This window comes from Arachis duranensis, chromosome 6 (assembly GCF_000817695.3).
Source record: "Arachis duranensis cultivar V14167 chromosome 6, aradu.V14167.gnm2.J7QH, whole genome shotgun sequence".
NCBI lineage: Eukaryota > Viridiplantae > Streptophyta > Magnoliopsida > Fabales > Fabaceae > Arachis > Arachis duranensis.
This window is the reverse complement of record NC_029777.3, coordinates 47730926-47745248: the sequence shown is the minus strand read 5'-3', so window position 1 is coordinate 47745248 and position 14323 is coordinate 47730926. Positions and strand designations below refer to the sequence as shown.

Genomic DNA, 14323 nt, shown 5'->3' with positions numbered 1-14323 from the left:
TCTTCGTGGTATAGGCTAGAACTGATGGCGGCATTCAAGAGAATCCGGAAGGTCTAACCTTGTCTGTGGTATTCTGAGTAGGATTCAATGATTGAATGACTGTGACGAGCTTCAAACTCCTGAGGGCTTGGCGTTAGTGACAGACGCAAAAGAATCATTGGATTCTATTCCGGCCTGATTGAGAACTGACAGATGGATAGCCGTGCCGTGACAGGGTGCGTTGAACATTTCCACTGAGAGGGTGGGAGGTAGCCACTGACAACGGTGAAACCCTTGCTTAAGCTTGCCATGGAAAGGAGTAGGAAGGATTGGATGAAGACAGTAGGAAAGCAGAGAGACGGAAGGGACAAGCATCTTCATACGCTTATCTAAAATTCCTACCAATGAATTACATAAGTATCTCTATCTTTATCTTTATGTTTTATTCGTATATCACCATACCCATTTGAGTCTGCCTGACTAAGATTTACAAGGTGACCATAGCTTGCTTCATACCAACAATCTCTGTGGGATCGACCCTTACTCGCGTAAGGTTTATTACTTGGACGACCCAGTACACTTGCTGGTTAGTTGTGCGAAGTTGTGTTTATGCCATGGTATTGAACACCAAGTTTTTGGATTCATCACCGGGGATTATTTGTGCTGTGAAAAGTATTGATCACAATTTCGCGCTACCAACTGCGCGTTTAACGCTCATGCTGCTACCCTTATTGGCGTTTAAACGCCAGTAAGCTCATCCTCTAGGGTGTGCTATTTTTAATGCTGTTTTTGAATTTGCTTTGATTTTTGCAGTTGTTTTTGTGACTCCACATGATCATCAACCTAAAGAAAACATAAAATAACAATGGAAATTGGAAATTTAACATAGATAAATAAAAATTGGGTTGCCTCCCAATAAGCGCTTCTTTAATGTCAATAGCTTGATAGTGAGCTCTCATGGAGCTTCACAGATATTCCGAGCATGGTTGGGGCCTCCCAACACCAATCTTAGAGTTTGAATGTGGGGGCTTTGGTTGACTCTGTATTGAGAGAAGATTTGTATGCTTCTTCTCCGTGTGTACAGAAGGAGATCCTTGAGCCTTAAACACAAGGTAGTCCTCATTCACTTGAAAGACCAACTCTCCTCTGTCAACATTAATCACAGCTTTTGCTATGGCTAGGAAGGGTTTTCCAAGGATGATGGATTCATCCTTATTCTTCCTAGTGTCCAGGATTATAAAGTCAGCAGGGATGTAAAGACCTTCAACCTTTACTAAAACATCCTCTACAAGTCCATAAGCTTGTTTCATGGATTTGTCTGCCATCTCTAGTGAGATTCTTGTAGCTTGTACCTCAAGGATTCCTAATTTCTCCATTACAGAGAGTGGCATGAGGTTTATGCCAGACCCCAGGTCATACAGAGCCTTCTCAAAGGTCATGGTGCCTATGGTATAGGGTATCAAGAATTTTTTGGGATCCGGTTTCTTCTGAGGTAATGTCTGCCTAATCAAGTCATTCAGCTCATTGGTGAGCTAGAGGGTTCATCCTCCCAAGTCTCATTACCAAATAACTTGGCATTCAGCTTCATGATTGCTCCAAGGTACTTAGTAACTTGCTCTTCAATAATATCTTCATCCTCTTCAGAGGAAGAATACTCATCAGAGCTCATGAATGGCAGAAGGAGGTTCAATGGAATCTCTATGGTCTCTGTATGAGCCTCAGATTCCCTTGGTTCCTCAAAGGGGAACTTGTTTTTGTTCAGAGGACATCCCATATGGTATCCATTCTGGCGTTAAACGCCCAAAATGGTATCCATTCTGGCGTTTAACGCCCACTTAGCTACCTCCTTGGGTGTTAAACGCCCAGCCAGGTACCCTGGCTGGCGTTTAAACGCCAAAAATCCTTCTTTACTGGGCGTTTTGAATGCCCAGCATTTTCTCAGTGATTCCTTTGCTGTATGTGCTGAATCTTCAATTCTCTGTATTACTGACTTGAAAAGATATATGTTTGAATTTTTTTGAATTTTTAATGATGAGAGAGAAAAATAACAAAATGAAACTAATCACGAAAAACTAAGATCAAACAGGGGATGCATGCAAGAACACTTTGAATGTCAAGATGAATATCAAGAACACTATGAAGTTCATGATGAACATCAAGAACATATTTTTGAAAATTTTTAAGAAAAGAAAGACATGCAAGACACCAAACATAGAAATTTTCCTACTAGAGACATTAACAATTTGAGAATGAACATGAGAAACAACAAAAGACACAAAACAAGATAATTTAAAGATCAGTCAAAGAAAAACATCAGGAATAACTTGAAGATCAATGAAGAACACAAGAACACACTTTTGAAAACTACAAGAAGAATAAAGACATGCAATTGACACCAAACTTAAAAATTGACACTAGACTCAGACAAGAAACACAAAATATTATTTTTTTGTTTTAAGATTCTATAAATTTTTTTTGTATTTTTTCGAAAATTATTTTGAAAAAGAAAATAAGAAACTCAAAATTTTTTATTAAGAATTCCAGAAATCATGCAATGTTAGTCTAAAGCTTCAGGGTCTCCCCTTTCTTTAGCTCCTCCCTGTGTATGGGATGGGGTGCATGGTTTCTTTCTTCATGATTTTCCTTTGGAATGTCTTGGAGATGTTCTGGTTGTGTGTGCACTTCCTCTACACTCCTCTCATCACTTATAGTGATCATCTTGCATTCTTCCCACCTTACTTTCTTTGCTTCTCCTCTTGGGTTCTTCTTTGTGTCACTTGGGAAACTATCAGTGGGTTTGGGAAGCTGTTGAGATAGATACCCCACTTGGGACTCTAGCCTCTTGATGGTGTCTCCCTGGTTTTTGATGTTGGCTCACACTTCATCCTTGAAAACACTCTGTTGTCTTGGACTTCTTTACATGTGTCTTCAAGTAGAGTCTCAATTTTGGAAAGTCTATCCTCGGTTAGTGATGGTGGGTTGAGGTTAGGTGGTTGAGAAGGGTGATTAGGTGGGTGTTGATAGGATCTCTGCAAGGTACATTAGTGAGTTGCATTGTTGTTGGGATTGTGGTTGTGGCATCTCTGGTCTTGGCCTTGGTCCTATTGATTTCCCCACACAAAGTTAGGGTGGTTTCTCCGACCAGGATTATAAGTTTTGGAGTATGGATCATGGGTCTGTCTGGGTGCGTTTCCAACATAGTTGGCTTGTTCCCAGTCACCTTCTTCTCCTACATTCACTCCTTCTTGAGCTGGTGAGGAAGTGATGTGATAAACCCATATTTTATGATTTATCTTGTACTCAATTGAGTGGATTTTATCAACTCTTTACCCACTTATTCATACTATTTGCATGTTTTACATTTCCCTTCCTAATTATGTGCTTTGATTGAAAACATGCTTCTTTGGACTTATATTTGCTTATTATTAATCCTCTCTTATCACCATTAGATGCCTTGATATGTGTGTTAAGTGATTTCAGAGATTACAGGGTAAGAATGGCTTGGAGGATGGAAAGGAAGCATGCAAAGTGGAAGGAATGCAAGAAGTTGGAAAAACTGCTAAGCTGTCCAGCCTGACCTCTTCGCACTCAGACGGCTATAACTTTAGCTACAGAGGTCCAAAGGACGCGATCCCAGTTGCGTTGGAAAGCTAACGTCCGGGGCTTCGATTTGATATATAATTTGCCATAGTTGCCTCGACGCCAGGTTATGCGAACGCGTGGGTCACGCGGACGCGTGACCTAGCCAACAACCAATCCGCGTGGTCGCGTAACTTAGGATTAGGATTTCTCTTAGTTTTAGGAGTGACTCTCAATCCCAGGTTCTTTATTTTTATTTATTTTCAATGTTCCATGTTTAGATTGATTTTCTTAATTAATGTTATTTGAGATATTTCAGATTGATGATTGCTGTCTTTTATTGATATAAATAATTTGGATTTTCCTGTTGCCCAATTGGCTTATGAATATTTTCCATGTTAGATTTTACTGCTTTGAATGAATTGAAGGTATTTCAGATATTTATAATTTTAATTTAGCTTTTTACATTCTTGACTGTGGTTGATTAATTGGTGACTCTAGAGTTATCAAACACATTGTTGATTGAAAATTGGAATTCATCCACTTAACTTACCTTCATAGTTAGAGGTTAACAAAGTGGGAGAAAAATCCAATTCTCATTACAATTGATAAGGATAACCAGGATAGGACCTCCAGTTCCCATACCTTGCCAAGAGTTTATTTTATAGTTATTTATTTATTTTTCTTATTATTTTTTGTGCAACATACTGCCCTCTTATTTCCAAAACCCCCAATTTTACCTTTTTCATAGCCAATAATAAGAACATACCTCCCTGCAATTCCTTGAGAAGACGACCCGAGGTTTAAATACTCGGTTATCAATTTTAAAGGGGTTTGTTACTTGTGACAACCAAAACGTTTGTACGAAGGAATTTTTGTCTGTTTAGAGACTATATCTACAACGCGACTGTTTTTATGAAGTTCTTTACTGGCAAAAATCCTAATGTCATGATGACTGCTACAACTTGGTTTTCTTCCACCTTCTTGGCAAGATCTGCTAACTGCTTGGTGATTGATGAGCGGATAATTTATACGCTTTTTAGCATTGTTTTTACGTAGTTTTTAGTAGAATCTAGCTACTTCTAGGGATGTTTTCATTAGTTTTTATGCTAAATTCTTATTTTTGGACTTTACTATGAGTTTGTATGTTTTTCTGTGATTTCAGGTATTTTTTGGCTGAAATTGAGGGACTTGAACAAAACTCTAATAAGAAGGCTGACAAAAGACTACTGATGCTGTTGGATTCTGACCTCCCTACACTCGAATTGGATTTTCTGGAGCTACAGAATACAAATTGCGTGCTCTCAACGGCGTTGGAAAGTAGACATCCAGTGCCTTCCAGCAATATATAATAGTCCATACTTTATTTGAGATTAAACGACGCAAACTGGCGCTTAATGCCAGTTCCATGCTGCATTCTGGAGTCAAACGCCAGAAGCACGTCACGAACCAGAGTTGAACGCCAAAAACACGTTACAACTTGGCGTTCAACCCCAAGAGAAGCCTCTGCACGTGTAAAGTTCAAGCTCAGCCCAAGCACACACAAAGTGGGTTACTTAATTCTGTAAACCTTAGTAGCTAGTCTAGTATAAATAGGACATTTTACTATTGTATTGGTCGTCTTTTGACCACGTTACATCTTTGGTCTTAGTTTTAATTCATTATTCATCTAAGGAGACTATTGATCATGTTCCTGGGGGATGGCCATTCGGCGATGCCTGGACCATCAGTTATGTATTTTCAACGGTGGAGTTTCTACACACCATAGATTAAGGGTGTGGAGCTTTGCTGTACCTCGAGTTTTAATGCAATTACTACTATTTTCTATTCAATTCAATTTATTCCTACTCTAAGATACCATTCGTACTTTAACCTGATGGATGTGATGATCCGTGACACTCATCATCATTCTCACCTATGAATGCGTGATTGACAACCACTTCCGTTCTACCTTAGGCCGGCCGCATATCTCTTGGATTCCTTAATCAGAATCTTCGTGGTATAAGCTAGAATTGATGGCGGCATTCATAAGAATCCGAAAAGTCTAAATCTTGTCTGTGGTATTCCGAGTAGGATTCTGGGATTGAATGACTGTGATGAGCTTCAAACTCGCAATTGTTGGGCGTGATGACAAACGCAAAAGAATCAATAGATTCTATTCTGACATGATCGAGAACCGACAGATGATTAGCCGTGCCATGACAGAGCATTTGGACCTTTTTCACTGAGAGGATGGGATGTAGCCATTGACAACGGTGATGCCCTACATATAGTTTGCTATGGAAAGGAATAAGAAGGATTGAAGGAAGGCAGTAGGAAAGCAGAGATCCAACAGGGACAAAGCATCTCCATACACTTATCTGAAATCCTCACCAATGATCTACATAAGTATTTCCATCTTTATTTTCTGTTTAATTATTATTATTATTTGAAAACTCCATAACCATTTATTATCTGCCTAACTGAGATTTACAAGATGACCATAGCTTGCTTCATACCAACAATCTCTGTGGGATCGACCCTTATTCACGTAAGGTTTATTACTTAGACGACCCAGTACACTTGCTGGTTAGTGATGCGAAGTTGTGAAGAAAGTGCTGAGTTAGAAATCAAAATTTCGTACACCAAGTTTTTGGCGCCGTTGCCGGGGATTGTTGAGTTTGGACAACTAACGGTTCATCTTGTTGCTCAGATTAGGTAATTTTCTTTTTATTTTCTTTTCAAAAAGTTTTCAAAAATATTTCAAAATTTTTCTTTTATATATATATATTGTGTTTCTTGTTCGAGTCTAGTGTCAATTTTCAAGTTTGGTGTCAATTGAATGTTTTTTTTTAAATATGTGCATTTTTCGAAAACTCATGCATGTGTTCTTCATGATCTTCAAGTTGTTCTTGACAAGTCTTCTTGTTTGATCTTCACTTATTTTTCATATGGTTTTTTGCATTCATAGAGCCTAAGCATTAAAAATTTCTAAGTTTGGTGTCTTGCATGTTTTTTTTTCTTGAAAATTTTTCAAAAATAAGTTCTTGATGTTCATCATGATCTTCAATGTGTTCTTGGTGTTCATCTTGACATTCAAAGCGTTCTTGCATGCATTATGTGTTTTGATCTTGCATTTTCATGTTTTGAGTCATTTTTGTGTTTTTCACTCTCCTTATTAAAAAAAAAATCAAAAAATATCTTTTCCTTATTTCTCTCATAATTTTCGAAAATTTGAGTTTACTTAGTCAAAAAATTTGTTTAAACTTAGCTATTTCTTATAAGTCAACTCAAATTTTCATTTTTAAAAATCTTATCTTTTCAAAAATTTTTCAAAAATAAAATCTTTTTCATTTTTCTTACTATTTTTAGAAAATTTTTAATTTGAATTTTAAAATCTTTTTCTTATCTTTAATTCATGTTTATCAAAGGCTTTACTAACAATTAATGTGATTGATTCAAAAATTTGAAGTTTGTTACTTTCTTGTTAAGAAAGGTTCAATCTTTAAATTCTAGAATCTTATCTTTTAGTTTCTTGTTAGTCAAGTAATTAATTTTAATTTTAAAAATCAAATCCTTTTTAAAATATCTTTTTTTCAATCTTATCTTTTTAAAATATCTTTTTCAAAAACTTTGATTTCAAAATATCTTTTCTAACTTCTTATCTTTTCAAAATTGATTTTCAAATCTTTTTTTTCAACTAACTAATTGACTTTTTGTTTGTTTCTTATCTCTTTCAAAACCACCTAACTACTTTTCCCTCTCTAAATTTTCGAAAACTTCTCCCTCCTCTTTCAAAATTCTTTTTAAATTAATTAATTATTTTAAATTTTAATTTTAATTTTATTTCCCCTTTAATTTTCGAAAATCATTCTCTCTCTCTCTCTCTCTCTCTCTCTCTCTCTCTCTCTTCTTCATCTATTTATTTATTCATCTACTAACACTTCTCTTCTACTCAAGAATTTACACCTATCCTCCCCCTTGTGTTTGGATTCTTGACCCTTTTCCCTTCCTCTATTCCCTTTTTCTTCTACTAACATAAAGGAATCTCTATACTGTGACATAGAGGATTCCTCTTCCTTTTCTGTTCTCTTCCTTCTCATATGAGCAGGAACAAGGAAAAAGGCATTCTTGTTGAAGATGACCCTGAACCTGAAAGGACTCTGAAGAGGAAACTAAGAGAAGCTAAAATACAACAATCCAGAGACAACCTTACTGAGATTTTCGAACAAGAAAAGGATATCGCAGCCGAACCCAACAACAATAATGCAAGGAGGATGCTTGGTGATTATACTACACCTACTTCCAAATTTGATGGAAGAAGCATCTCAATTCCTGCCATTGGCGCAAACAATTTGGAGCTGAAGCCTCAATTAGTTGCTCTAATGCAACAGAACTGCAAGTTTCATGGACATCCATCAGAAGATCCCTACTAGTTTTTAACTGAGTTCTTGCAGATGTGTGAGACTGCTAAGACTAATGGAGTAGATCCTGAAGTCTACAGGCTCATGCTTTTCCCTTTTGCTGTAAGACACAGAGCTAGATCATGGTTAGACTTGGGATAAGCTGGTCACGGCCTTCTTGGCTATGTTCTTTCCTCCTCAAAAGCTGAGCAACCTCAGAGTGGATGTTCAGACCTTCAAGCAAAAAGATGGTGAATCCCTCTATGAAGCTTGGAAAAGATAGAAGCAGATGACCAAAAAGTGTCCTTCTGACATGTTTTCAGAGTGGACCATGTTAGATATATTCTATTATGGTCTATCTGAGTTCTCTAAGATGTCACTGGACCATTCTGCAGGTGGATCCATTCACCTAAAGAAAACGCCTGCAGAAGCTTATGAACTTATTGAAATGGTTGCAAATAACCAATTCATGTACATTTCTGAGAGGAATTCCATGAGTAATGGGACGCCTCAGAGGAAGGGAGTTCTTGAAATTGCTGCTCTGAATGCCATAGTGGCTCAGAACAAAATGTTGACTCAGCAAGTCAACATGATTTCTCAAAGTCTGAATGGGTTGCAAAATGCATCCAACAGCACTAAAGAGGCATCTTCTGAAGAAGAAGCTTATGATCCTAAAAACCTTGCAATGGCAGAGGTAAATTACATGGGGGAAGCTTTTGGCAACACCTATAACCCCTCATGGAGAAATCATCCAAATTTCTCATGGAAGGATCAACAAAAGCCTCAACAAGGCTTCAATAATGGTGGAAGAAATAGGTTTAGCAATAGCAAGCCTTTTCCATCATCTACACAGCAACAGACAGAAAATTCTGAGCAGAGCACCTCTAACCTAGCAAACATAGTCTCTGATCTGTCTAATACCACTTTAAGTTTCATGAGTGAAACAAGGTCCTCTATCAGAAATTTGGAGGCACAAGTGGGCCAGCTGAGTAAGCAAATCACTAAACTTCCTCCTAGTACTCTCCCAAACAATACTGAAGAGAATCCAAAAAAAGAGTGCAAGGCCATTGACATAATCAACATGGCCGAACCTAGTGATGAAGGAGAGAACGTGAATCGAGGAAGACCTCATGGGACGTCTCTCAAGCAAGAAGGAGTTCCCTATTGAGGACCCAAAGGAATCTGAAGGTCATAGAGAGACCATAGAGATCCCATTAAACCTCCTTCTGCCATTCATGAGCTCTGAAGACTATTCTTCCTCTGAAGAGGATGAAGATGTGACTGGAGAGCAAGTTGCTCAATATCTAGGAGTCATCATGAAGCTGAATGCCAAGTTATTTGGTAATGATACGTGGGAAGGTGAACCTCCCTTGCTTATTAGTGAACTAGATACATGGGTTCAGCAACTTTACCTCAAAAGAAATAAGATCCTGGTAAATTCTTAATACCCTGTACCGTGGGCACCATGAACTTTGAGAAGGCTCTGTGTGACCTGGGGTCAGGTATAAACCTTTTGCCACTCTCTGTAATAGAGAAACTGGGGATAATTGAGGTACAGCCTGCCACATTCTCATTAGAGATGGCAGACAGATCACAAAGACAAGCTTATAGATTAGTAGAGGACGTGTTAGTAAAGGTTGAGGGCCTTTACATCCCTACTGATTTCATAATCTTAGAGACTAGGAAGAATGAGGATGAATGCATCATCCTTGGATGACCCTTCCTAGCCACAGCAAGAGCTGTAATTGATGTTAACAGAGGGGAATTAGTCCTTCAATTAAATGGGACTACCTTGTGTTTAAGGCCCAAGGATCCTCCTCTGCAACCATGGAGAGGAAGCATGAAAAGCTTCTCTCAGTACAGAGTCAAACAAAGTCCCCATAATCAAACTCTATGTTTGGTGTTGGGAGGCCAAAACCAAACTCAAAGTTTGGTGTTGAATCCCCACATTCAAACTCTAAGTTTGGTGTTGGGAGTCTACAACATTGACCTGATCACCTGTGAGGCTCCATGAGAGCCCACTGTCAAGCTATTGACATTAAAGAAGCGCTTATTGGGAGGCAACCCAATTTTTATTTATCTAATTCTATTTTTTATTTTATTGTTCTTTTATGTTTTCTTAGGTTCATGATCATGTGGAGTCACAAAACAATTGCAAAAAATTAAAAATAAAATAAAAAATAGCAGAAGAAAAAGCACACTCTAAAGGAAGAGCCTACTGGAGTTTAAACGCCAGTAAGGAGCATCTAGCTGGTGTTCAGTGCCAGAACAGAGCATAAATCTGGCGTTGAACACCAGAAATATGCAGCAATCTGGCGTTTAAATGCCAGGATTGCACCCTGAGGAAAGTTGGCGTTCAACGCCAGAAACATGCTGCAGACTGGCGTTGAACACCCAAAACAAGCATAGAACTGGCGTTTAACGCCAGAAACAAGCATCAATCTGGCGTTAAACGCCAGGATTGCATGCAGAGGGCATTTTACACACCTCATTGGTGCAGGGATATAAATCCTTGACACCTTAGGATCTGTGGACCCCACAAGATCCCTACCTACCTCAACTCACCTTCTCACTTCTTCACCACTCAACTCCTTCCATTCTTCCCCATAAACCCCACCTACCTTCAAATTCAAAATCTCTTTCTCACCCAAACCCACCCCACATCTCTCCCTCTCCTCTATATCCTCTTCTTCTTCTATTCTTTCTTCTTTTGCTCGAGGACGAGTGACATTCTAAGTTTGGTGTGGTAAAAGCATAGCTTTTTTGCTTTTCCATAACCATTTATGGAACCTAAGACCGGAGAAACCTCTAGAAAGAGGAAAGGGAAGACAAAAGCTTCCACTTTCGAGTCATGGGAGATGGAGAGATTCATCTCAAGGGTCCATAGCTCAGTAATAGAGTGATGCCAGGGCATCTAGGCCAGTTTCACTGACCTTTTCTTTACTGTTTTAGGGTAGTTTCATGCATTTTCTTAGTAAATAAGGGAAGTTTTGGATGAAAATACACATACACCTTGATTCAAGCAACTCTTGTGAATTTCATATGATTTCATGAGGATTTTGCTAGAATTGCATGATAAATTGATGATGCATAATCTCATGACTTTGGCTAAAGCTTTGATGCACTTTATTTGCTTGATTTCAGGGCAAAGGAAGCAAGGAAGAACCACGTTAGTACTTACGTTAATCTAGTTAATGTGAACACTAACGTGGAGTGGTAAATAGCTTGCAACGTTAATGAGAAAAGTGATCACCAATAATGCCTGCAAAGCCATCAATAGCTCACATTACTTGCTACGTTAACTTAGTTAACGTGGAGACAAAAGAGAACTCCAATGTTAGGGGAAAACATGAACACCAATAACGTTCTGCTCCAACGTTAGTAGTAAAAGTGAACACCATTAACGTTCCAAAACTTGGCAATGAGCCACGTTAAGAGTCACGTTAATTTAGTTAACGTGAACTCTAACGTGGAAGAGAAGAACAATGTCAACGTTAGTGACACTCACCTTTGTCACTAACGTTGGATCAACTAGCATTGCCCACATTAGTGGTCACGTTAAGACCCCTAACGTGAGAGTTAACGTGGAGTTGAGGATTGATGAGCCAATGTTAGTGACACTCACCTTTGTCACTAACGTTGGAAGATGGCATTACTACCACGTTAAGAGCCACGTTAACCTAGTTAACGTGAGCTTTAACGTGAAGAATAGAGGCACTTGGAGCGTTAGTGACAAAGGTAAGTGTCACTAATGCTCTCGAAGGTGAAGCATACCCACGTTAAGAGCCATGTTAGTTACACTAATGTGAACTCTAACGTAGGGACAAAAGGCACATAGCAACATTATTGGGAAAGGTGAGTCCCAATAACGCTTGCGAAAGGAGTATAAGCCAACGTTATTGGGAAAAGTGAGTCCCAATAACGTTAGCAAAGATTTAGAAAGCAACGTTAGTGGTCACGTTAGTGCCACTAACGTTGTAGTTAACGTGAGGTATTTGAGGGTGGAACGTTAGTGGAAAAAGTGATTGCCACTAACGTTCTCGAACCCACAATGTCACTTAACGTTAATCTCACTAACACCCATGCCTAATTCATACTTCTCTACAAGTTGGGCCCACTAAAGATTAGAACTGCTTCAACTCAAGATCCAGAGCCCACATCCAAGACTTGAAGAACTCACTAGAAGATCAAAAGGAGTAGTATATATAGGAGTAGTTTTGAACTATAGAGAAGCTTGGCACTTTGGAAAACTACCTCTGTATATTTACTTTTCTGCACTTTTAGCATGGATTCTTCTTTTCTGCCGTTTTTTATTTCTAGAGCTATGAACAACTAAACGCCTTTCATTGCGTTAGGGAGCCCTATTGTAATTTGATGGATCAATTATGGTTTTCATTCTTCTTCTTCTTTCTTTTCTCTTGATCTTACTAGAAAGCTTTCGATCTTCATCTAATTGGATTGTTATCTTGGGAAATAAACTCTCCATAATTGGATCTTCTCTGAGCCTTGGAAAAGGAATGAGGAGATCATGCTAGAAATGCTTTCTCATGTTGGCCCAAATTGGGGTTTGGGCGGATATAGTAATATCAATCACTTAAGATTGCCAAGGAGATTAATGAATGCATTGATTGAGGAAGAGATGAGAATGAACTTGATCCGGAGAATGCAACATCTCCTGAACCCAATGATTTCCCCATTTCTGATCTTACCCATTTTCTTTACTTTCTGTCATTTATTTTCATGCTCATTGCCCCAAATCCCCATTTAAGATTTTGCACTTTATTTTCTGTTATTTACTTTCCTGCCATTTAATTTTCTGCAATTCTACATCCACTTTTTGTGTAGCTCAACTAGCATAATCTTCCAATTAAAATTGCTTGACGAATCAATCCTTGTGGGATTCAACCTCACTCTATTGTGAGTTTTTACTTGACGACAATTCGGTATACTTGCCGAAGGGAAATTTGTTGAGAGACAAGTTTTCATGCATCAAGTTTATGGCGCCGTTGCCGGGGATTGATTTTGGATCAACAATGATTAAGTTGGAAGATCACTAGATTGAGAATTTTTCTTTTTCTTTATTTGTTATTTGATTCGGTCGATTACCTTCAGTTTGTTTAGTTTCTTCCTCATCCCCTTCACCCTCTTTGTTTTTCTTTGTTGATTATAATTCTGCTCACTAACCCACTAACTGTTTGATAATTTGCATCATTTACACTAACAATTATTCGAACAAGAATAATCTCTTCATTTTATCTCTTGCTGTGTGTTTTGTTAGTTGTATGACAGGGAAAAGAGAGGGAGCTTCAACTTCATTCGATTCAGAACCTGAAGGGACCTTCTGGAGACTAAGGAGGGAAGCAAGAGGGAAAGTAATTGTTGGTGCTGAGGAAAAGGAAGAGTACTTTAAACCCAACATGGAAGAGAATTTGGAAAACAATCATGAAGAAGAAGCTCACAACCATGCTAGAGAAGGCCCTGCAAACCGTGCTGGGCAAGAAAGGAGAGTTCTAGACTCCTACATTAATCCTAATCCAGGAAACTGTGGAAGTAGCATTCAGAAGCCCACCATACATGCCAACAACTTTGAACTAAAACCCCAGCTCATCACCTTTGTTCAGAACAATTGTTCATTTGGAGGAAGTGCTCAAGAAGACCCCAATCAACACCTAACCACCTTCCTGAGAATTTGTGACACTGTGAAGTCTAATGGAGTCCACCCGGATGTCTATAGGCTGCTCTTGTTCCCTTTTTCACTCAGGGACAAGGCATCCAAAAGGCTTGAATCCTTTCCAAAGGAGAGCTTAACAAATTGGGAAGATATGGTGAACAAATTTTTGGCAAGATTCTACCCTCCTCAAAGAATCAACAGGCTGAGAGCTGAGGTACCGACTTTCAGGCAGCAAGATGGTGAGACTCTCTATGAAGCATGAGAGAGATTCAAGGACTTAACAAGAAGATGCCCACCAAAAATGTTCAATGAATGGGTTCAACTTCACATTTTCTATAAAGGTCTTTCTTATGAGTCAAAGAAGGCCATAGATCATTCATCAGTATGCTCTCTAAACAAGAAGAAAACAATTAAAGAAGCCATAGATGTCATTGAAATAGTTATTGAGAATGACTACTTCTATTCCTCCGAAAGAAGTAACACTAGAGGAGTAATGGAGCTGAACCACATGGATGCATTGCTAGCTCAAAATAAGATGATCACCAAGCAGCTAGCAGATCTTACTAAGAAGGTAGAGGAAAACCAAGTTGCAGCTGCCATCACTTTATCACCAGTTCAAGAAGGAGTGAATATAAGAGAAGAAGGTGACTGGGAGCAAGCCAACTATGTTGGAAACTCACCTAGACAAATCCATGATCCATACTCCAAAACT

The 14323-nt window shown here is 38.6% G+C and overlaps 1 non-coding gene across 1 annotated transcript; it reads right to left on the bottom strand.

The window, feature by feature from the left end:
- Positions 1-13810: 13810 nt before the first annotated feature.
- On the bottom strand, positions 13811-13918 carry LOC127740191 (small nucleolar RNA R71). Its single transcript, XR_008000872.1, has one exon. It is a non-coding gene; the product is annotated as a small nucleolar RNA R71 (small nucleolar RNA).
- Positions 13919-14323: the final 405 nt, after the last annotated feature.